The sequence below is a fragment of the Mya arenaria genome, chromosome 16 (genome assembly GCF_026914265.1).
Source record: "Mya arenaria isolate MELC-2E11 chromosome 16, ASM2691426v1".
Lineage (NCBI taxonomy): Eukaryota > Metazoa > Mollusca > Bivalvia > Myida > Myidae > Mya > Mya arenaria.
This window is the reverse complement of record NC_069137.1, coordinates 18,498,711-18,522,598: the sequence shown is the minus strand read 5'-3', so window position 1 is coordinate 18,522,598 and position 23,888 is coordinate 18,498,711. Positions and strand designations below refer to the sequence as shown.

Below are 23,888 nucleotides of genomic sequence, written 5' to 3'. Positions count from 1 at the left end.
ATATCACAAACGCATCAAAAGCAAATTGATAGCGGACACATTAATGGGCATATCACAAACGCGTCAAAAGCAAATTGATAGCGGAAACATTAATGGGCATATCACAAACGCATCAAAAGCAAATTGATAGCTGACACATTAATGGGCATATCACAAACGCGTCAAAAGCAAATTGATAGCTGACACATTAATGGGCATATCACAAACGCGTCGAAAGCAAATTGATAGCGGACACATTAATGGGTATATCACAAACGCGTCAAAAGCAAATTGATAGCTGACACATTAATGGGCATATCACAAACGCGTCGAAAGCAAATTGATAGCGGACACATTAATGGGTATATCACAAACGCGTCAAAAGCAAATTGATAGCTGACACATTAATGGGCATATCACAAACGCGTCAAAAGCAAATTGATAGCTGACACATTAATGGGCATATCACAAACGCGTCAAAAGCAAATTGATAGCTGACACATTAATGGGCATATCACAAACGCGTCAAAAGCAAATTGATAGCGGACAGATTACTTGGCATATCACAAATGTGTCAAAAGCAATTTGATAGCGGATATATTAATGGACATATCACACACGTGTCACAAACAACTTGATAGCGGATATAAAAATGGAAATATTATAAGAGTGTCAAAAGGACTTGATAGCGGACATATAATTGGGCATAAGATATAGATATTAAAAACAACTTAATAACGAACATGTCATTAGGCATTAAACATACGTGTCAAACGTGAATAGATAGCGGACATATTATTTGAAATACCATAAACGTGTCAAAAGCAACATGATAGCGGACATATTAACAGGAATATTACAAACGTGTCAAAAGCAAATTGATTGCGGACATATAAATGGGTATATAACAATCATGTCACATGCAAATTGATAGCGGACATAATAATGGGCATATTTCAAACGTGTCAAAAGCAACTTGATAGCGGACATATAATTGGGCAGAACATGAACCTATCAAAAGCAACTTGATAACGAACATTATACATCTTATCAAAATCAATGAGTTTCAAAATCCTCAGATAAGCATACACAGATAAGTTTAAGTGTAGCCATCTTGACATATAATATAGCTACATTTTGATCAAACCTATAGATAAAAGCGACGCGGAACGAATGTAAAATGCTCGTTTGGTGTTGTGTTCCAGTTTCTCTAGGGGTATAACAAGACACTTTTTGAACCTGAGTTATGGAACTTGTTGTGTTCCAGTCTCTCTATTGGTATAACTCGACACTTATTTAACCTGAGTTCTGGACCTTGTTGTGTTCCAGTCTCTCTAGGGGCATAACTCGATACTTGTTTAAACCTGAGTCAAGTACATAACCTTGTACATACGCATAAGTTTCTCTTGAAACATGTTTGAATACATTGAACTGTTGTTTTGTTGAATATGAACAAGGGTACAGCTGATTACATGTATCAGGCGTTTTTATTAATACTACTATGCTGAAGAAGATGACAATAATTAATACATAAGTGCTGTAATGTTGAAAGAAAACTATGGCATGATTTTGGTCTCGCCTCACGAGAGTTGTTTCGTGGAATTTGTTATTTATAACATTTGCGCTTGTACATGAATGTATATTGCAATTGTATGCATGGCAGCGCTTGATGGGGACTTGGCCTCATTAGTTTCACAATGCGGGAAATATGTCATGGGCTTTGGATGTTTATTTAAAGAATATTTGTGTATGAAAGCGTATTGCTAGTTTAAAAGATGGCAGGGACCGTATCTCATTAACGAAGCGTTATTTATAGAGTAGGGATGTGCCAGGCTCTTTTTATCAGTACCTTGTTTACAGGAAGACGCTGTGGTTGTACCCCAAAACTAAGATGTGCGCTAGCCGTATGCTATTAACGTCGTTGAGTTCATGATAGATCTAGTGTGTACAGTACATATATTATAAAGATACTGCTGGTCATTTAACGGATTTAAACAAAACAAAATGCAGTTAAAATTATAGCTTTTTGATATTATCATTTGTAATACTCTGCGATACGCATATGCTCACGGTTTAAAAAAAAACAACAACATGAATTTCAATGCATAATAATTATAATGTTTCATGTGCAAGTGACTTTCTTGTTTAACCTTCTTTTTCGACATACATGTATTTCGCAATACACTCAATTGAATAGACAGGGAGTTAGCGTGTCCGTAAATGGTTAAATATACATTGGGTTAACCAAGTTAAATAGCATTATTTATCTCTACATATCTACAAAATAATGCGAATATTTAAAGCTGATATCTTTAATCAATATTTTTTAATAGAATGCAGGACAAACTTTTTGTAAAATATCTTTGACGGTTATGAGAGTTATCAATTTACGAATTTACATTTCAAATAGAGCTCTTCAATCAACTTTGATTAACGTAATTTGAAGCTTGAATACCGAGATATTCAATATTGATTGTCAAGTGATATTTACCCATATCGTATTACTATTCCCGATGTTTAAAAGGTGTCCTTCTTCTATCAATATAAAATGATAACAATCTAATTCTAGTGCAGAAACCTTAAATATTACCTCGAGGGCGAGTAAATACCTAGAAATTGTTATTGCTTTATCATCAGTTAATTATTAAATATATTAATTATAACCAAATCATTACATTTCGATGAGTCAGATGTATAGGCGCAGGCCTTCGATATTTAACAATATCGCTTATGGCTCGATGAAAGGGCATGCGTATTTAAAACATCTGATAAATCAACCAAAAAATCTGGTGTACAAAATCAATGCTTGAGCCAATACACCGTAAAATCTCAATAAGTTAAAATATTGATCTTTAATTAATCGAATGTTTAGTGAAATACTAGTTCACTGGAACACGCGAATGTACTGGGGACTTGAAGTTCATATGTGTATAACCAAATATTTATTAATATTAAGACATTAAATTAAAAATATAAGCCTTATAGAAACCAGCCGCACCATGTAAACAATGATGAATAAAGTAATGCATATATAAACTAATAAAACATATCAGTACTGAACAATCTTATCTGAACACAATGAAACAAATGATATGCCAAAAATAATAGTTTACAAATTGTTGAAACTGTATGTGAAACAATTACAAATATTTCTTATTTAGTTAATAGCAATAGGTGTGATGTGTGATATTATTATTTTAAAAAGGAAACACATATTCGGGATGTCTGATATAAAATTTACTAAATACACTATAAGCTATGCAAATTTATTTATTAAAGTATTTTGTAATATTTCATTCGATTACTTGTAATCCTATAGATGGATGGAACTCCATATATGGGGGGGGGTGTTTGGATATAGTGCAAACATTTTAAAACATTTACCCAACTCAATTCTGAAAGGGAACTTAAAATGTATCGCCTTTTTGCATGTTGTAAATATTACATATATAGTATTTGTTAAAACGATAATATTTATAATTCATAAAAAATATGGATATCCTAGTAAAAACACTTGACAATTAAACATTTTACAGTCGTTGAACTCTTCAAAATAATAAAAATACAAGCCCTGACCCTGCGACGACACAAGTTTTGCAACTATAAATTTAGTGTTTTCATATCATTCATGATGTATTGTGTATAAAGACAATGTCAATTACCCATAGAAGCCTACATGTATATAGCTTCTGGTTTTAATAAAATTTATGACGCTCACGTAGGTCTACCGTTTTGACCTAATTACGTTGTCATGTCGTTAATTAGCCTACGTTTAACAATAGTTTCGCTTCTTAATCTACGTGTTATAACCAACGTTATATGCTGGATGAATTCCTTCTTTGAAATAATGTTTAACTGCAAACTCGTTCATTATTACGGCAAACATAAATACATACATCACTTTCATTTGAAGATTATACACTACTTAAAAAAAGATAAAAGTCGCATGTTTTTGTGTACCGCAAATCAAAACCACATATCGTCAAATCAGCTTTGTAACATGGCATTTTTAAGGGATTAATATACGGGGTTTACAAAATAGGACATATGGTGTTATGCGGTTTAAAAAAAGTTAAACGACCCCTAAATAACATACGTCCATAAATATTCAGCATTTATGAGAATTTATAAGCAAGTTGAAGAATAATTATTAAAGGGGCTGTCTCACGTATGATAAAATAGCGAAACAAAAAATAAAACTGACATAAACTTGGCATCGATGTGTACAATGCATTGAAACTTACTAACTGAAGTGCCACATAGTTTAGAATTGATTTAAGTTTAGCAGTTATTTCGTATTGTACCATTAAAAAACATTACTGGGTATGTCTAGTTGTATAAATGAATTATGTCACCCGATTAGTAGAAGCTGTTGTAGCTCAGTCAGTAAGACGCTGGACTTCAATTTTGGCGACGCAGGTTCGAACCCGTTTTATACATTTTGGTACGTTTTTACAATTATGATATCAAAGCGTTACACATTCTTTTATATAATTATCCTGAGATTCGTTACAGAAAAACACTATTTTTGGTGCCAATCTGTGACACAGTCCCTTATAAGGTTGTTGAGGATCAGAGTGGAAATGATTATTACATTAATAACGCAGACAAAAAAAGGGGATTATTTGACTTGCCGTATACAACTTAAAGCAAACAGTCCACCCCACCCCCAACCTCCAGACAAAAGTGGGATTCATTTAATCATTTAAGTAACTGTACACTAGCAATAATTTCGCGAGATGAAAACATTGCTCCTATATCCTTGTACTAAATGGTTTATCTTTTACTGCTAAGAAACTAGTTATTTGCATTACAAGTTCATACATTCACATTGCATTTATCGGTTACAGTAACGAGCTGTTTTTACTGGTTCAAACCACCAGTCAATTGACTGACCGTTTCAAGGCGGTACCTAATAATCCTTGATAAAAATACCAAGTATATATGCACTGTGCTGTTTGTGGAGTTTTGTGCTGTTCGATGTTTCTTGTTTGTGATTCTTTGTTTGTGTGTTCTATGTCTTTGGCGTTTACCCAGTGCCATTAAACTGGGTTTATGTTTAAAATGTTGGCTACAGAGATTGTTTCAGTAGTTTTTCACATAAGTATTTATTCGATGTTTTTTGCATGTGATAAATAATGTAAAACAAACCCCCATAAAATCACGTTTGTCGCGCCTTCAGCCTTTCAACGCTTTCAAGGTATTCATTCTTTATTTTGTTATAGATACCACTGTACTGACACTGGGGTCACATGAGTGAAGTTCGCTTACAATCTGCGTGAATATATAAAAGGTTTCATAAGAGTGAGGTTTGTGCACATAAACTGATTAAAAACCCCAGTAAATTTACATTTTACTGACCGTTCCAAGGCGGTACCAAACAATTCTTAATAAACATACCTATTTTTTTATATATATATATATAGTATGTATGCACTGTGCTGTTTGTGGAGTGTTGTGAAGTTCTTCTATGTTTCTTCTTGTGATTTTATGTTTTATGTCTTTGGCGTTAACCGAGTGCCATCAAACCGGGTTTGTGTTTGAACTTTTTGCTACTGAGCTTGTTTCTGCATCTTTTTACATAAATATTCAGTTGGGGTCCAACAAATGAATTGTGTTTTTATGTACCCGTGTAGTTATAATAATGTAAGCTGGGATCCCAGGAATAAAGTATGTTTCAATGAACTCGTTTAGTTATTAATAGGTAAGTTGGGATCCGGGGAATAAAAGATGCTTACATGTTACGGTGTAGTTATAATTTGTTAAGTTGGTATTCCTGCGGTATTGACGAGATATATCATGCTTTGCTCAAAAACCAAATATTTACGGACACAATCTCATTGAATAGAATTTTGTAGTTTAACCCATTTACCTGTCATATTAATATTTTAAAGGCACACACTAGAGGTTAATGAAAAGAAAAGGATATGTTTGTATTTTTACACTTTTTATCATTTTGTCTCCCACTAAAACAGATAATAAATTCTAGGTGCAATCTTTTAAGATTGTAAATATTGATAATAAGGCTTAATTGGCAAGCTATGAACTCAGATTTAATCTATATCAGATAGCTTGCTGTCGTCTGGTTATTTTACTGATACGAATATGTTCACAGACAAACTTCAATTAAAGGCTAGCGGAATTTTACCTGTTTACTAAATTAGGTAAATTAAAAACAATTTGGTTTGTAGTAATTGATGGTTGGACGAATTTGATATCGCGATTAGGGTAAAATAATAAGTTGATCAAAATTTGTTATTTAGGCCAAACGGCATATGAATACTGTTATTTAACTATATTTGCTGTGATTGACCATATAGCAACGAATATTTGGAGATACTACATATATTGCAAAAGTATTCAAAACTCAATAATAAGTTATCCATGCGTGAAATAAAACTCAGTCACTTGATATAAGTAATAAAATAATATGAAATTTAATGTTATAATATTGCGTTTCAATTCCTTGACTTTCAATCCCGTTTATGAGTCGATTGAGATTATTCAGTTTAGTCGTGTATGCGCACGTCAATATAAAACCTATGCTGGCAATACTTGCAAGTTACACTATTGAAGGTGCTCGCGCTAAATTGCAAATGCATTTTTCGATCAGTGCTGGTTAAGTATTTACATAGTATCCTCCTTAGCCCCTCCATATGGTAGAGTCAACGAGCATTAATACTGATTTTCGCAAATCGTACTTAGTCTACGTTGGTCCGAATTTCAGAACATTTGTTATTCAATGTAATCTTATCGTGGCTAGCGTTTTTCTTAAGCAAATTGTCATTTGCGTATATTGTAATTAGTACATAATGATACCACGAATGCCTGTACCGATTTCAGAGATTTTGCAAACAATACAGTACTGTTTGTAAGGCTCTTTCTTCTTATACGTCGCCACACTATCTTCGATAATAAAAATGACATTGAACAGGGGCTTGACTGCTCAATACCAGTTATTAAAACAATGAGAAAATGACGTATGGAGATATATGGAATGCTTGTTTTTCACGCATGACTCCAAAGCAGTCTAATTAAAGCAAGTTGATAGCTTTGTTTTCGTTACTCGTTATTTTTATTTTATCTTAATCTTAGTACAAAGTATTTATGTCTTGTTTTTCTTCAATAATTGAACTTAAATATTTTTTTTTATGAAATTAGGTCTTAACATAGGGTAAAGGAATGATAATGACCGAAACATTCTGTATGTGGTCGAAGATCAAAGGAATTTATCACATTGATTGAAATAGTTTAGGGTTTTCTGCCGATTGTTTGTAGACGATTATAAATAGTATACAATTAGTAACTTTGTTACCTCGTTCATTCCTTGTTTACGTGTCGCTTAATTATGAATTCATTATAAGTCCTTTTGATAAGATAATTTGCATGTCCCTATTGTCATAGTGGGTTGTAATGACAGGGGAATACAATTAGTTTAAAAGCGTTAAATATAATGCTAAAGTTGTCTGAGTATATTCAATATGAACGACCAATGGCATTAAATCGTATGGTATTGTTAGTTTAAGCCATACCTTATTACATATTCAGTTTGTCTCGGACTTCACGTAACTAAACAAATTACAAATAGTAAAAAACTTTTAGAATCATTATTTCTCTTTTTGGATGTGAATTTTTTATTCATTAAAGGTGTTCTTAATTGTATTTTTTATTTATCTTTACTAATCTTATAAGGAATATATTATTTGTATTTTAGTTCATTTTATAAAAGATAACAAAGGCAACCGGCCAAGAATAAACGAACCTTAATAGTATTGTAGTTGCAACATAATATTGACATTATCATGTTTAACAGATGCTATACATAGCTTGTGAACTTAAATATTGTATTATCACTTTCTGAAGACATCAAAAAGAAATTATTAAAGTTATAACCAGATGCATACCAATTTATATTATATTGTCAACAAATAATTTCAAATTGTTGACATTGAAAGAATGAATGCTATTCACAATCAATAACAGCAAAATTTCGATAAAGATAATATATACGTAGTCTTTCATCTTTAGGAGTATTTATATATCTACCAAATTCCATTTAACGTGTGTGATTTGAACGACCAATTCAAGCAAATACAATCTTATATTTGAATGGAATTTGCGGATGTTTTATGATTACATTTCTGTTTTTTTAAAAATGTGTTTATAATGGTGACAAAATGAAACATTACTTAACTCGTAAATCCAGTTTTGGCGAAACATTCAATTAAAAATTATCTAAAAGTATAAATATAATTTATTTTTTACTACATATTGTGCAATGTAAATGTAACCAAAATGATATGCAAAACAAACAATATATAATGTTCGATTTATCAATGAATTTAACATACTACACCTATTTAAGGCGAATTACCATTGGTTACCTGTTTCTCTTGTAGATTACAATGATATTCGCACATTTACGGTATCAAAGTATATGAATGAATCTATATCCGATACTAGGAACAATCAGTTTCACTATTGAACACGGATTTCCGAACCATTTTTGATTATATCAAGCAACTACATTTGCTAGTATCTCGTGTAAAACTCATATTTTACTATTTTTTAGGTGAAATATTTAACTGACAATACATATTAACTATCGAATGTCTTGACATCATACATTTTTATCAGTTTCGACACCTTTTCAATACTAGTATTTAAATGAATTTATAATGGAGTTCATCTTGAAAATGAATGGGATTTGTATTGCCTCAAGATGGGACATAGCGAAATTTATTCATATCATTGATCTTCATTTGTAAATGTTATAGATGTGTACCAGCTGACATCCTTCTCTTCTTGTTTGAAGAAGCGTAAATTCGGTGGAAAAGAAAGGAACATATTAGGGGATATATAATAATCCCGCCTCCTCAACTTAGCTCCGCTCCTAGTTCCTCCCGACTTTATTTTGTGTATGTTCTTACACATGAAACTATTTTATTGAAGGTTTTAAATACGACCTCAACTGTGTGGATTTCGCAATATGATGCAATCCAATACTGGCCTGTATTTTAGTATTAAGGCTTCTTAAAAATATGATTTGGGTGTATTTTACTACGAATATGCATGGTTACGAAGAACGTATGTCATCGAAGATATATTATTCTAGTCCTGCTATGTTAAATATACACACGTTTTGTGCATATAGTTCTGATAAAATTACTCGTGATTTTTGTTATGATATTTAAACCGAATAATTGTTTGAAATGTGTCTGATTGTTGTTCTTCTCCACAAATATTGTATTACTGCATGTTATATGTTTTAGATGAAATGTTATAAGCATGTATTCATTAAGACAGTTTATCCCTACCCGGCATTATCGGTCAGAGATTGAGAACATTTTTATATAAGTATGTATAGGTGATGTTATGATAAGGCGCTTTTGTGGTGAAGTGTATCACGTCGCGTTCGGTGTGTAAACACTTAACTGGTCCGAGTTTAAACACCGAAAGAGACATGATGAAGGTCACCAGAACAACGTGCTAAAATGACATTCAATTTGTTATATACCTTACTGTTTATTATTTTTAATTTTTCGGTATTAATTTACTTAAAGTTTAACGCTATCTGTAATGTCGAAATATGTACTGGACTGTGGGTATAAATAGTTTACTTACGAAACAATTATTCGATGTTTATGCACAATCAAATAACATAAAACATAAACGGTACTTTTCACGAGTATAAACAAATCATTATTTCCTTAAGAGTGTGGTTAAAGAACACGTGTAGGGATTAAATAAAATCGTGAAATTTATACAAATCTCAAATAAGATGCATCTTGCACTGTATGAAAAATGGATTTTATTGCATGGAATAACAAGGCACTTATCGCAAATCCAGTGTTTAACTTCGATAGGTTAAACAAATACGGAATTAAGTGAGAATCTCCAATAATCTTTAATAATTATTATAAAATTGTGCCAGAAACGTCACTGAATATGATTTCATGGTCACGTTTTTATACAAAACATGCACTGCTAGTATGCTTGCTTCTGACCTGTGTCTTCATATTTCTGCTCAGGATGGTACCGCGCAGTAATATAGTACCATTAAAGGGTAGCGTCAACGTTGGCGCTGTAGCTGCTAAAGTGTCTCATAAAAGTTTTCTAAGAGCTAAGGTAAAAGGTCTCAGCGATGCTCCATTAAAATTGCGTAGTAAGGTAATTTCCTAATGTTGTATAGAATTTGACAGGATTTATCAGATATTGTCACACTATTTGAGCGACTCGAAAGTAGTTCCTAGACTACACACTGTACTAGCATGATACAGAAACAGATAAACGACAGTATGGCGATTCTATTTGGCTTGCTGTATTTTCACTGTTGGAAATGGAAAAGGAAACTGATATGCATAACATTGTAATTAAAAAAAACAACATTATGATGTACATAATTGAATAATAATGTTTCATAATTTCTGACCAATAATGCCTCACATGTGTTTGATGTAAATGTATAATATATCTGGAGTCTCAATATGACCCGGATATAATATCATTTACCGAGCTACTATCATTTGAACTGCTGACACGCGTTGAAACTCGATAAGGAACGACCAAATGAGTACTGTTACTTAAGTTACGAAGTATAATGTATGTATATTCTTTACCTGTTGTTACACAACAAATTTTTATTTATTTTTTTAAAGTTTTTTTAAGTTTTTGTTTCACAACAAATTTGTTATCGAGACTGATAGTGTATATAGCCATACTTATATATCATTTTCTAGTTTATTCCATACACTTCAATACTTAAATGTCCCTTTCAGATGATACAACAATAATTTCAACTCACCATCTTGTATGCACTTTGTAAAGAAAAATCACAACGTTCGTACATTTTGTTCAACTAGGTACCTTTCAATTGTGTTTTTTTTTTTAAAATAGTTTGTAGGCCATTTTTTGCTTCTGTCTTAATGTACTGTGCAACAGGTTATTGGACAATTTCAAACTTTTCTGAGTTGATCAAATATACCACAATGTAAAAAGAGACATGAGAAATCATTTAGTCGGCGTTAAATATCATCACTTATGTTAAAATACATAATAAGTGATATGTTTGCAAACATTTATATAACTTAAACTTTTCCAGATCTTAAGACTAAGGATCCCCTCTCATATTTTTACATCAAAACAATCTTAGCTTTCTTGTGCAAGACATGTTAATGTCACGCAGCAAGCACATGGTTTTAAAATGATGTGCTTCAGTTCTTCTTAAATGTATGTGCTGAAGAATATTCATGAACGGCCTTTGCATATCCAAAGGTTGGATAATGTAACCTCCTTCATAACGTTTAACTGCTGTTTTTTACGAATTGTTCAAGGCATTTCCTATGTAGCTTTCATGCGGCATAATAATATTCTAATATATACACGAGAGCTGACCGCAATGTATCATGCAGTAGTCCCAAGAGGACACATTTTAATTAATGATTGAACATGATTCAAGCATTCTCTAAATGTTATACTTTGTATAAAATAACATTTTTCTCAGTTTTTAAAAAGTACGTTTTGGGTTCAAGTTATCAAGTGACAATAATATACAGAAGGGCATGGTTCCAGTATGTATTAACCCCACATACTTTTATGTATCTAGTTTTAGGAAGACAATTAATTTACAAATGAACATATATTCATCACGCAAACATATCCCACCAATTCTGATTATACAACGCCATTTGTGTAAACTTCCCTGGTATTCAGATATACAATTTATACAACTGATCTTATGGAGTAACAATAATAACCATAACAATAATGCTCAAAATAAGAACATTTAGAAAGTCTGCTGGAAACAAAATTTATTTTGAAAATTTCAATTCAAAATACATAAATATAATATAAAATGTATACATTTATTTATCAACATTTAAAGTATGCCTTATGAAGAAACAAAATTCAAAATCAAATAATTACATTATATCGTGCTAAAGTTTGCTGATCATGCGTTCCGAGCAGGTAAGCATCCAGGTCTGAAATTATAAAACGCGCTTCGTTTAACTAGCCAATAAAACATAGGTCATAATACATTTAAAAAAAGAAATAAGATATATTATGAAATATTAGTAATTTGAATCAATTCAAATTAAATTTACCGGTTAAATTTGCCAATTATTTGAGTTGATCCAGGCCGGGCTCACCTCCCTACGTTGTCACCGGGGCATGATTGGTGTGAGCAGATAATTAAGATTAATCCGAGCTAGGTTCCACTCCCAACGCTGTCACTGGGACGCATATATTTTAGAAGGTGCATCTATTAAATATAGATCCGGGACAAGCTCCCCTCCTTACGACGTCACTTGGGGCAACCTGGAGGATTGCATCTACTTACTAAAGATCCGGGTTAGGTTCCCCTCCTGACGACGTCACTTGGGGCAATCTGGGGGTTGCATCTATTAAATATAGATCCGGGACAGGCTCCCCTCCTTACGACGTAACTGGGGCAATCTGGGGGGTGTATCTACTTAATAAAGATCCGGGACAGGCTCCACTCCTTACGACGTCACTGAGGCAATCTGGGGGGTGTATCTATTTAATAAAGATCCGGGACAGGCTCCCCTCCTTACGACGTCACTGGGGTAACCTTGGGAGTGCATCTATTTAATATAGATCCAGGACAGGCTCCCCTCCTGACGACGTCACTGGGGCAATCTGGGGGGGTGCATCTATTTAATATAGATCCGGGACAGGCTCCCCCCTTAAAACGTCACTAGGGCAATCCGGGGGGTGCATCTATTTAATAAAGATCCGAGACAGGCTCCCCTCCTTACGACGTCACTGGAGCAATCTGGGTGTGGGCAGGTATTAATGATAGATCTGAGCCAGGCTAGCCTCCTGATGACGACACTTGGGCAATCTGGGGGTTGCATCTATTTAATATAAATCCGGGAAAGACTCCCCTCCTGACGACGTCACTTGGGCAATCTGGGGGGTGCATCTATTTAATATAGATCCGGGACAGGCTCCCCTTCTGACGACGTCACTGGGGCAATCTGGGGGGTGCATCTATTTAATATAGATCCGGGACAGGCTCCCCTCCTTACGACGTCACTTGGGCAATCTGGGTGGTGCATCAATTTAATATAGATCCGGGAAAGGCTCCCCTCCTTATGACGTCACTTGGGCAATCTGGGTGTGTGCAGGTATTTCAAATATATCCGGACCAGGCTCCCTCTCTACTTTATCTCAGGGGCAAGCTGGCAGTGTGTATCTTTTTAACATATAGCCGGGCAAATCTCCCACATTACTTTATGGCCAGTGCAATTTGGTAGTGTGCATCTATTTAAGATCGATGCGGGACAGGCTCCCCTCCCGACGAAATTATCGAACATAATTCAAGCATTATCTTAATGTCATAATTTGTCTGACAACAACTTATTAAAAATAACATTAACCTCATTTGAAAAATACGTTTTGGGATTAATGCAGAACTTACCAAGTGACAGTAACATACAGAAGGGCATGATTTCACTAGGTATTAACACCATTTAATTGTATGTATCTAATTGTCATAGATTTTAGCAAAACAATTCATTTACAAATAATCATCTATTCATTACGCAAAAATGTTTTACCCAAGTTTGCTTCTACAATGCCTTTTGTGTGAAGTTCCCTGGTATTCACCTGTGTATTTTATACATCTGCTCTTATGGAGTAAGACCATAGCAATCATGTTCAAAAAAGAAATTTGAGAACATTTGAAGGAGACAAAATTTATTTTGAAAATTTAAATTGATTATAAATTATTGTATCTAAAATGTAAACAATTCTTTGTTAACATTTAAAGTATATCATATCAAGAAACAAAATTCAATATCCAATAATAACCTTCTATCGTGCTTAAATTTATAACGCTACGTGACCTTCTTTTCGGATAATGCGTTCCGAACAGGTAAGCATCCAGGTCTGAAATTATAAAACGCGCTTCGTTTAACTAGCCAATAAAACATAGGTTACAAAACATTTAAAAAGAGAAATATGATATATTATAAAATATTAGTAATTAGTAAATAATCAATTCAAATCAAGTTCCCCTCTTGTCACTGGGGCAATCTAGGGGCACATTGAAGTTGGATTCAGGCCAGACTCCCCTCCCTACGACGTCACTGGGGAAATATGGGGGATGCATCAGGTCTGAAATTAAAAAACGCGCTTCGTTTAACTAGCCAATAAAACATAGGTTATAATACATTTAAACAGAGAAATAAGATATATTATAAAATATTAGTAATTAGTAAATAATCAATTCAAATTAAGTTCACCGGTTAAATATGCCAATCCATGAGGTAGACCAGGCCAGGCTCACCTCCCTACGTTGTCACCGGGCCTTCTTGGTGTGAGCAGATATTTAGGATGGATCCGGGCTAGGTTCCACTCGCAAAGATGTCACTGGGGTGCATATATTTAAGATAGATTAGGTCAGATTCGCCTCTTGTCACTGGGGCAATCTAGGGGCACATTAAAGTTGGATCCAGGCCAGACTCCCCTCCATACGACGTCACTGGGGCAATCTGGGGGGGGGGGTGCATCTATTTAATATAGATCCGGGCAAGGCTCCCCTCTCTACGACGTCACTTGGGGCAACTTGGGGTGTTCATCTATTTAATATAGATCCGGGCCAGGCTCCCCGCCCTACGTTGACACCGGGGCAATCTTGTGGTGTGCATCTTTTTAATATAGATCTAGGCCAGGCAACACTCCCTACGTTGACACCGGAGCAATCTGGTGGTATGCATCTATTTACGATAGATCCGGGACAGGCTCTCTCCTCTTCTTTATCGCCGGGGCAATCTGGTGGGGTGCATCTATTAATGTAGATCCAGGTCAGACTCCCCTCCCTACGACGTCACTGGGGCAACCTGGGGGTGTGCATCTATTTAATATAGATCCGGGCCAGGCTACCCTCCCTACGTTGACACCGGGGCAATCTGAGGGTGTGCATCTCTTAAAGATAGATCCGGGCCAGGCAACCCTTACTACTTTATCGCCGGGGAAATCTGGTGGTGTGCATCTATTTCAGATATATTTAGACCAGGCTCCCCCCTCTACTTTATCGCCGGGGCAAACTGGTGGGGTGCATCGTTTTAATATAGATCCGGGCCAAGCTCCACTCCCTATGACGTCACTGGGGCAATCTTGGTGTGTGCAGATATTTCAGATATATCCGGACCAGTCCCCCCTCTCTACTTTATTGCAGGGACAATCTGATGGTGTTTAGGATATATCCGGGCAAGGCTTCCACTCAACTTTATTGCCGGTGCAATCTGGTGGTGTGCATTTATTTAAGATAGATGCGGGACACGCTCCCTTCCCGACGACGTCACTGGAGCAATCTGGGGGTGTGCATATATTTAAGATAGATGCGAGACAGGCTCCCCTCCCTGCGACGTCACTGGGGCAATCTGTGGGTGCATATATTTAAGATAGACCAGGGCCAGGCTCCTCTATATACACCGTCACTAGGGCCTTCTTGGGGTACTCAGACATTTAAAACGGATCGGGGTCTTGCTTCCATCCCTTTGTTGTCACTGGAGCATGCTAAGTGTGGTAGATAGACCTTAAGGGTAGAACAAGGCGAGGCTCCTCCCTCTATGTTATTACTGTTAAACTTTGTGTGTATTGCTGGGTCTAATCAAGTAAGTATATCAAATCTAATACTAATATTTGACGTTATAAAAATCAACCTTAACTGACCAATCACGTTCCTTACAGCCTGAATCAGACTATGATAGCAAACGATTCATGAGCAATTAATCTTTCTTCTTTTGGATTTCTGATTGCGAAGATGAAAAAGAAGCCAACATGGCTGAAAGAAGGTTAGCATGTTATGTTTAAGGATTTTTTTTTGTTTCAGCAAAAACAGTTCAAAGGCACGTGACTAATGAATGGTGTCCAGCAAAAATATATCGTATAATACAAAGAACATAAAATGGATGAACCGGTAAACGATATACAATGTTTAGAAGGATTCCTGCATTTCTGAAATTTCATGAATAAATGCTTTATGAACAGCTTAGTATCGTCTAAACTAGTATTAAACAACTATTCGCATGATAGACAATATCCCATTTCAAAATAAAATATTTTTAAAGTAATTATATAATATTTCCTCATTTAAGACCGTCCTTTCAATGACTTTGTTTTATTGTATGAAGAAATAATCCTGGACCGTCAATCTGACAAGAGGTTAACCCCTGACGAGATTCGATACTGATAAGTTTCGTCGCCTCAATACACCTATCCAAGATACTGTCATTCAAAACTAGTCGTCTAATACACCTTTTGTGTCATCCGCTTAAACATACTATCACGTCTATCATTAAACTCCTCTTATAGAATTTCAACAATGTAGAATATCCATTTTAACTTAACAATAACTAGATATTAACTCGGATTGAATTTAAACCAGATCGAGCGTGCTGTCGTCTGAGTTTCAACTGTTATGTATATGTTCACATTCAAACTAAAATTAAACACTTGCCTAAGAATATCGTCACACAACAGCAAATTGATAATAACGCCTTCAGGAATATTGATCATATGTAATAGAATATATTAACCGAGTGCAAGGTATCTTGACAGGAAGACATGTACATTCACGTAATGCTGAGAGCGTTCAATGTATTTCGTAAAACATGCCTATAGGTCTTTGCTGTGCCAATGTAATTGGTCAATAAGCGACTAACACACAACATCAATAAATAAATAACAGTTTTGTATGTATATGATGAATTTTGTTATTGGTAATTGCTAGTTGGGCGAATTTTAGTTCGCGAAAATGGTGAAAAAAAAGTTTAGCAAAATATGTTAATAAAGTCTGGCAACATATGCATACCGTTAGTGTACTATATGGTGTGTAAGAATATATAGCAACGGATTATTTTATGGACTAACTAAACGTTTTGCAAAAGAAGTCCATACTCCATCATAAGTAATAAATTCCTGTTTTAAAAATTAGCTACCTGATATAAATCAGAAGATTTTATAAAATGTAACAATATTGTAGTGTCTTTCAATTCGTTCAATTTGACACCCAATATAGAGGCTAATGAACTAAACACATGTAAAGCCAAATTATTGGAGATTTCCTTTACAGTTGCAATGTTACCTTTCCCTAATATTGTCCCATACATGTAAGCATTGTTTGTTCAGAAATAACGTATGCATATTCTGCATATATATAGAGAGATTTAACATGCTCTATTTAGAAACACAACTGTGTATGCATGTTTGTTGTCTTCGTAAGAGGATGATAAAATACCCTAGCATTGACAAGTACAAATCACTGATCTCAAGGTTTCTATTTGCATGACCTGGCTCTAATTAGTGCCACTTCCTTTACGTACCTATTGTAATTTACCGTCTGTCATACAAGGTCGAACATAAAAGTTTCCATTGCATTATTCAATTGCCGACAAAGCTAAATTATATTCAATCTTTATTTTTTAAATAGTTTCTTGCGTAACCCCTCCTAATGTCGTTGGTGTCAATGATCAATAATAATAATACTGAGTTTCGCAAGTCTATATTGGTCCAAATTGCGTATGATGTTTTCAGAACATTTATTTGTCCATGCTATCTTTCGTGACTAGCGTTTATCTTAGACAAACGGTCATAAGGCTATCTTCTAAATTTAATATTATTTAATCACACACGCCTGTACCGATTTCAGAGTCTTTTGTTAATGATGCAATAAACTTGTTAGGCGCAATCTTCTTGAACGGCTCATTGCTATCTTCAATCAAACACAGAACAAAGATCAAGGGCTTGACTACTCAAAATTAGTAACTAAATTCGAACATGACCTATGGAGATATATGATATGTTTGTTTTCACGTTTGATTGCAATGTAGAATTATATCAAACTTCGTTGATAGCTTTGTTTACTCGTTATTCGTCTTAATAATATAGACAAAATAGCTACGTTATGCTTTTACTTAATGTTTAATTTCGATAAGTTATTGTTACACAATCATCATCGTCATCATCATCATCATCATCATCATCATCATCATCATCGTCGTCATCGTCATCATCATCATCATCATCATCATCATCATCATCATCATCATCATCATCATCATCATCATCATCATCATCATCATCAGCAGCAGCATCATCATCACCATTATTATCATTATCATCATTATCATCATCATCATTGTAATCTTTCTGTGTTTGTTACTAAAGAACGGTGAGTTAGATAAAGCGTTTGAGTAATGTGTTAACAAGTGACCTTTCAATAAGTCATTGATAATTTGATATATCATATTTTGAAAAAAAGTGTTTATGTCTGAAGCTGGTAAATTTATTATATCACAACCTACTGTAAGGTACCAAAGCTTTTCTTAAAAGTCATGCAAACAGCGTCACATAATTGAAGTACAAACTCAGGTGACGATATTAGGGAGAGCTGATATGTAGTATTGTAAGGCTTAAGCTCATTTATATATTGTTCATGCTTATTGCCATTTTATCATAAATTCAGGGAATTTCCAGCGTATTTTCCATTGCTCAACCAGGTCAGGGTAATATACAATTATCTAAGCGTATTCTTCCGTTGGTAGTCCAGGTTTTGGTTTTGAGGTAAACAATACTTAATATGATATTTTATAACACTGCACTAAAACGAGTGTTTTTTCTACATTTCGAAATTATAACAATCTACATCATCCATTCATAAAGTGATAACAACTCTATATATAATTACAGATTAAAACAAAACATTCGTATCTTAGAATGTTTATTGATGGACGGGTTAATTGCATGACAACATGTTGGTAGTGGCTGTAACTTTATTTTTTATACAACGGAACTCTTCTTAATACGTTCTGTTAATGATGCGGAGGTTGTATTCGAAATTGTTAATGCTCAATAAAGTTTAATGCATTTTTCTTCATAATTAGTTTTCAGCAGTTTGCTCTTTACAGCTTGATTAGGAAAAATCAGGGTTTTCTGCCGATTGTTTGTAGACGATCATAAACATTAGGCAAGTAATAACTACATTACCTGGTGTATGTATGTCTTCTTTATGTGTCACCTAATAATGAATTGATTATGGATTATATTAATCAGATCCTTGGCATGTCTCTATTGTCATAATGGGTTGTAAATGACAGGGTTATATTTTGAGTTTAAAATCTTGGTATAATATACTCAAGTTGACTGATTATATTCAATATGAACAAACAATGGCATCAAATCGTATTATTCTTCTAGTTTAAGTGAGACGTTATTTCATATTTAGTTTGTATTGGACTTCACGTAACTAAACATGACAAAAAGTCAAACTTTTGGAATGATGATTCCGTTGTTTGGATAGGGAGTAGTTCATTTATCCAAGGTTAGTGTTCTTTGTTGTACTATGTTCTTTCTGTCTTTAAAAATCGCACGATCCTGTATATTGGGAATATTAAATTTGTATTTTTAATTCAATTTAATACAGTTTATTAAAGTAAACAAAGGCCAACGGCCAAATATAAACAACGTCTAACGAACAAAGCCGTAGCATTGTAGTTGCAACATACGATTAAGATATTTATCTTGTTTAACAGATGGTATACATAGCTTGTGAACTTAAAGGGTGTATTATCATTTTCAGTAGACATTAAAAAGAAATCATTTAAGTTATAACAAGATGAATGCCAATTCAAAATAAATTGTCTTCAAATAATATCGAATTAATGATATTGAATGAATGCATGATATTCAGAATCCATTACAGCAACTGTAAAATTTCGATTCAGACAATAAAAACATATTTTTTGATCTTGAAATATAGCAAAAACAATCTTATATTTTAATGGAATTTGCAGATGCACGTACCTTTCTGTATTTAAAAATGAATTGTAATGTTTACAATGGTGACAAATTGAAGAATTTCTATCATCGTCAATCCAGTTTTGGACGAAACAATCAATTAATCTTTGTCTTAAAGCATAATTATAAATACATATTTCCTACATCTTGTGCAATCCAAATGTAGCCAAAACCATATGTAACCAAAGATATAATGTTTGATGTATCAATGAATTAAACATACTATACCTACATAAGGAGAAGTATCATTTACTGTCCTTTGCTCTTGTATATTACAATGATATTCGCACATTTACGATATCATAGTATATGCATGGATATATATTCGATACGAGAGGAAAATCAGTCTCACTATTGTACCCGGATTCCCGAACCATTTGAACATTTTTCAGCAACCATATTTGCAGTTATCTCGTGCAAACCTCATTTGCAACATATAATTGACAAGTAATAATAGTTCCGGTATATAAACAACAACTAGTGTTTGTAAATTATCTTTGAAATATATTACATTAAAGGAAATATATACCAAACATATAAATATAATATATGAACGTGTGCGCTTGGCTTACCTTGCAGTACACATTTCATCAGATCCCTTTAAATGAAGGTCCCGTATGCCAGCGCTTTAGATGACCAGCTTTAAGGTCAACAGCATATTAAGACTTAAGCTTTGACTAGGTCCGACATGATTGATGTATTTCCATTATGCGTCGTTAAATAAAGGTATACGCCCTCCACCGCAACTTACCAACCCGAATGCTTCAATGATCCGGAGGTTCGATCAATACGTATGTTGATACAGATTACGGGCTTTGCCCAAAATATTCATTCAATTTGAATTACTGTATTTTTATTTTACTTACTACATTTGGAAGTTAAGCGGGAACGTATTTCTAACATTTTCCTCTCACAATACTTATAAGTTAATAATAGTAAGGTTATGTTTTAACGAAACTGCAAGAATATTAAAAAAAACGTATTTATGTTTTGGTAAATTTATGATTGTTCAAACTATGAATTGCTAATACGGAACATAAGGTATTGAAAAACGCCATATGTCAAAGTTTTACTGATTAAGGATGAATACATGCGTATATTTATAAATCATTTTCACTCAGTGCACAAATAAATGTAAATGTGTAAGAACCTTCAATCTGAATTACTCTTTCTGAGAATCAATCTTGTACAATAGAAGTTGAGTGTTAGAAATGTATAACATCAAATGGTTTCCAGAAGAACAGATTGTTTTTTTGTCACCAAACTGTTATTTCTTTCATATGTTCTCTTTAATGGTGTTCTAGAATTATGTTCAGCTTTAACCATACACTCGCTTATTAAATGTTATTTTTTTTTAGTATTTATTGAACATTCCTGCTCATTGACAACCCAACTGTAGATTATAATCAGATTACTTTGACATATACACCAATAAAAGCATATTTAAAAACAATCTATATAAGTGGTGAAAGTTCGCAATTGTAATTATGTTGAAACATATAGTTTTACTTAAAGATGCAGATATGTGCATCAAACTTATAACGGAAATTATCACTTTATAAGTTTGAAAAGCGAAAACAATGACTTGCCACCATATTTTTTATCAGTGTTGTCATTTGTTTTCCATACTAGCATTTAACTGAAAGTATAATAGAGTACCGTTTGCTTTTACAGCCTGATAGCCCACAAATACAGTTATTGAACCATCGATGGTATTACAAAGTAGGCTGATCCCTATTTATTGAAAATCCTTATGTTAAGTAATATAGTTAGAAAGTGAAAGCTTGAACATTATTCATCATTTAATTTTATAAATTTGTCTTTGATTTCGTCGGCTTTAAATTCGGCTAAAAGTCGATTAAGATAAAAAAGAAGGTCGACCTTTTCGCGCATACACACACAATACATTGCTAGCAGCATTGTCAGTATTTACACGTGCTTGAAATTGAGATGCTTGCGCTAAATTGAGTATTTGTTTCCCAATCAGAGCGGGTAAGGTTTGATAGAATATCAGTATGTCTGGCCAAATTCAGCAGATTCAGAAGGAAACTTTTGTCAAAGTTTCTTTTTGCAATTTAGATTCTTTAGATAATGCATGTTTTGCCAAACTTACGATATATGTCTAACATTTACAAATATATGTCAGCAATTATTTTTGTTCAGAAGTGAACGGTGCAGATTCCGCAACGTTTTAGATAACAAATGTTTTATTATGTTGTAGTGCTAACATATATATGCTATTTCCATGTTAGAGGATGACATTGTCTGATTAAAAGTTAGTTCACATCTACCGTAAAGTTTTGTCTCAAAAGGAATTGCTCAAGCTAAAGTCACTATCATTCCCTTGGTCATGTCATTTGCCGCCTGTATAACGGTCCTTGCCAATACGCATCTGGATCCTTATATTCCTAGATGCTGGTTGGCTTTATACCTGATTCGTACTCGTTTCACAATTAATTTGCTAATGACCATAACAATCATGTTCAAATTCTAAGAAATATAAGAATATTTGAAGGAAACAAAATTTATTTTAATAATGTCAATTGATAATACATTATTGTATATAAAAATCTTTACATTTCTTTATTTACATTTAAAGTATTCCTTATCAATAAACAACATTCAAAATCAGATCATCTCCTTCTATTCTGCTTAATTTTACAACGCAAAGTATGCTTGACCTTCGTTTCGGAAAAGCGTTTTGAACAGGTAAGCATCCAGGTTTGAAATTATAAAACTCGCTTCATTGTACTAGCCAATAATTCATAGGTTATAACATATTCAAAAAAAAGAGAAATGACATATGTTATATAACATCAGCGATTTGAATCAATTCAAATTAAATTGACCGGTTTAATGTGCCAATCCATATTTGTTTATACTCCAAAATGTGTTTTAGATGGCTCATTTTCAAGCATCACTTGCCACCGTCATTTCATTTCTGATAATTGCATTCGTCAATTTTCATCTGTTGCATTAATGCACTTTGCTGAAACCTAATAAACGCACCAGAGTTTCTTAAAACCGTTAAAAGCAAGCGTTGAGAGCACCCAACCGAAACGGTTCGAAATGTGTTGGTTTATAAACGACATAACGCATAAAAAGACTTTGATAAGACCCGATACATCCCAATAAAAATGACGGAACAAACATTATTATTCACAAAAATGAATTTACTATACATATCCTTGAAATGATGTTAACTAAGAGAGTTGAAAATGCATTTGCGTGACATTTCACACGCCAATTGCCGATAACGGTCACTGACCTGAGCCCTCAAACTTCTGTTAGTTTCATGTTAACAGTTCTGGTTAACAGTATTTCAAAAATGGATCTGCTTGTGATCTTCAGTTTGTCTGAAAATACTGGAGGTACTTGTGATCTGCAGGATTTTTTAACATGAATGGACACACTTGTGGTCTGCATTCTGATAGTATTCAGACATATCAGTAGATCCGGTCAGGTTACCATCTCTGCATTGGCACATTTGGCATTTTGTGTTAATGCAGACATTTTATGTAGACCAGGCCAGGCTCAACTCCCTACGAGGTCACCTGGGCATTCTTGGTGTGAGAAGATATCTAAGATAGATCCGGGCTTGACTCCCCATCAAAACGCTGCCATTGACAATCTTGGGGTGCATATATTTAAGATAGATCCGGTCCCAGGTTCCCCACTTTGCGAAGACACTGCGGCAATCTGGGGGCACTCAGACATTAAAGGTTGATCCAGTCTTCCCTACCTAAGTTGTCACCAGGGCAATCTAGTGGTTTGCAGGTATTAAAGATATATCCGGGACATGCTCCACTCTCTACTTTATCGAAGCGGCAATCCGGCGGTGTGGATTTATTTAAGATATATCCGGGCCAGGCTCCCCTCCCTACGACGTCTCTAGGGCAATCTGTGGGTGTGCAGGTATTTAAGATATATCCGGGCCAGGCTGCACTCTCTACTTTATCGAAGCGGCAATCTTGCGGTGTGCATTTATTTAAGATATATCCGGGCCCTCTTTTTTCGTTGTCGCTCGGTCAATCTGGGGGTGCAGATATTTAAGATCTGTGCCAGGTTCCCCTCATTACGTT

At 34.2% G+C, this 23,888-nt stretch overlaps 1 protein-coding gene across 6 annotated transcripts in view; it reads left to right on the top strand.

The window, feature by feature from the left end:
- The window catches only part of LOC128221935 (trichohyalin-like), a 315,209-nt gene that overhangs the window by 1,329 nt on the left and 289,992 nt on the right, over positions 1-23,888 (top strand). Inside the window, exon 1 of one of the 6 annotated variants that reach the window (XM_052930637.1) lies at positions 15,894-15,928. The exons of 3 other annotated variants lie outside the window; for them this stretch is intronic. The gene's annotated coding sequence lies outside the window, so the exon portion shown is untranslated. Of the gene's footprint in view, positions 1-15,893; positions 15,929-19,209; positions 19,331-23,888 lie in introns of those variants that run through there. 2 more of the 6 variants (XM_052930642.1, XM_052930635.1) reach the window with 2 other exon arrangements.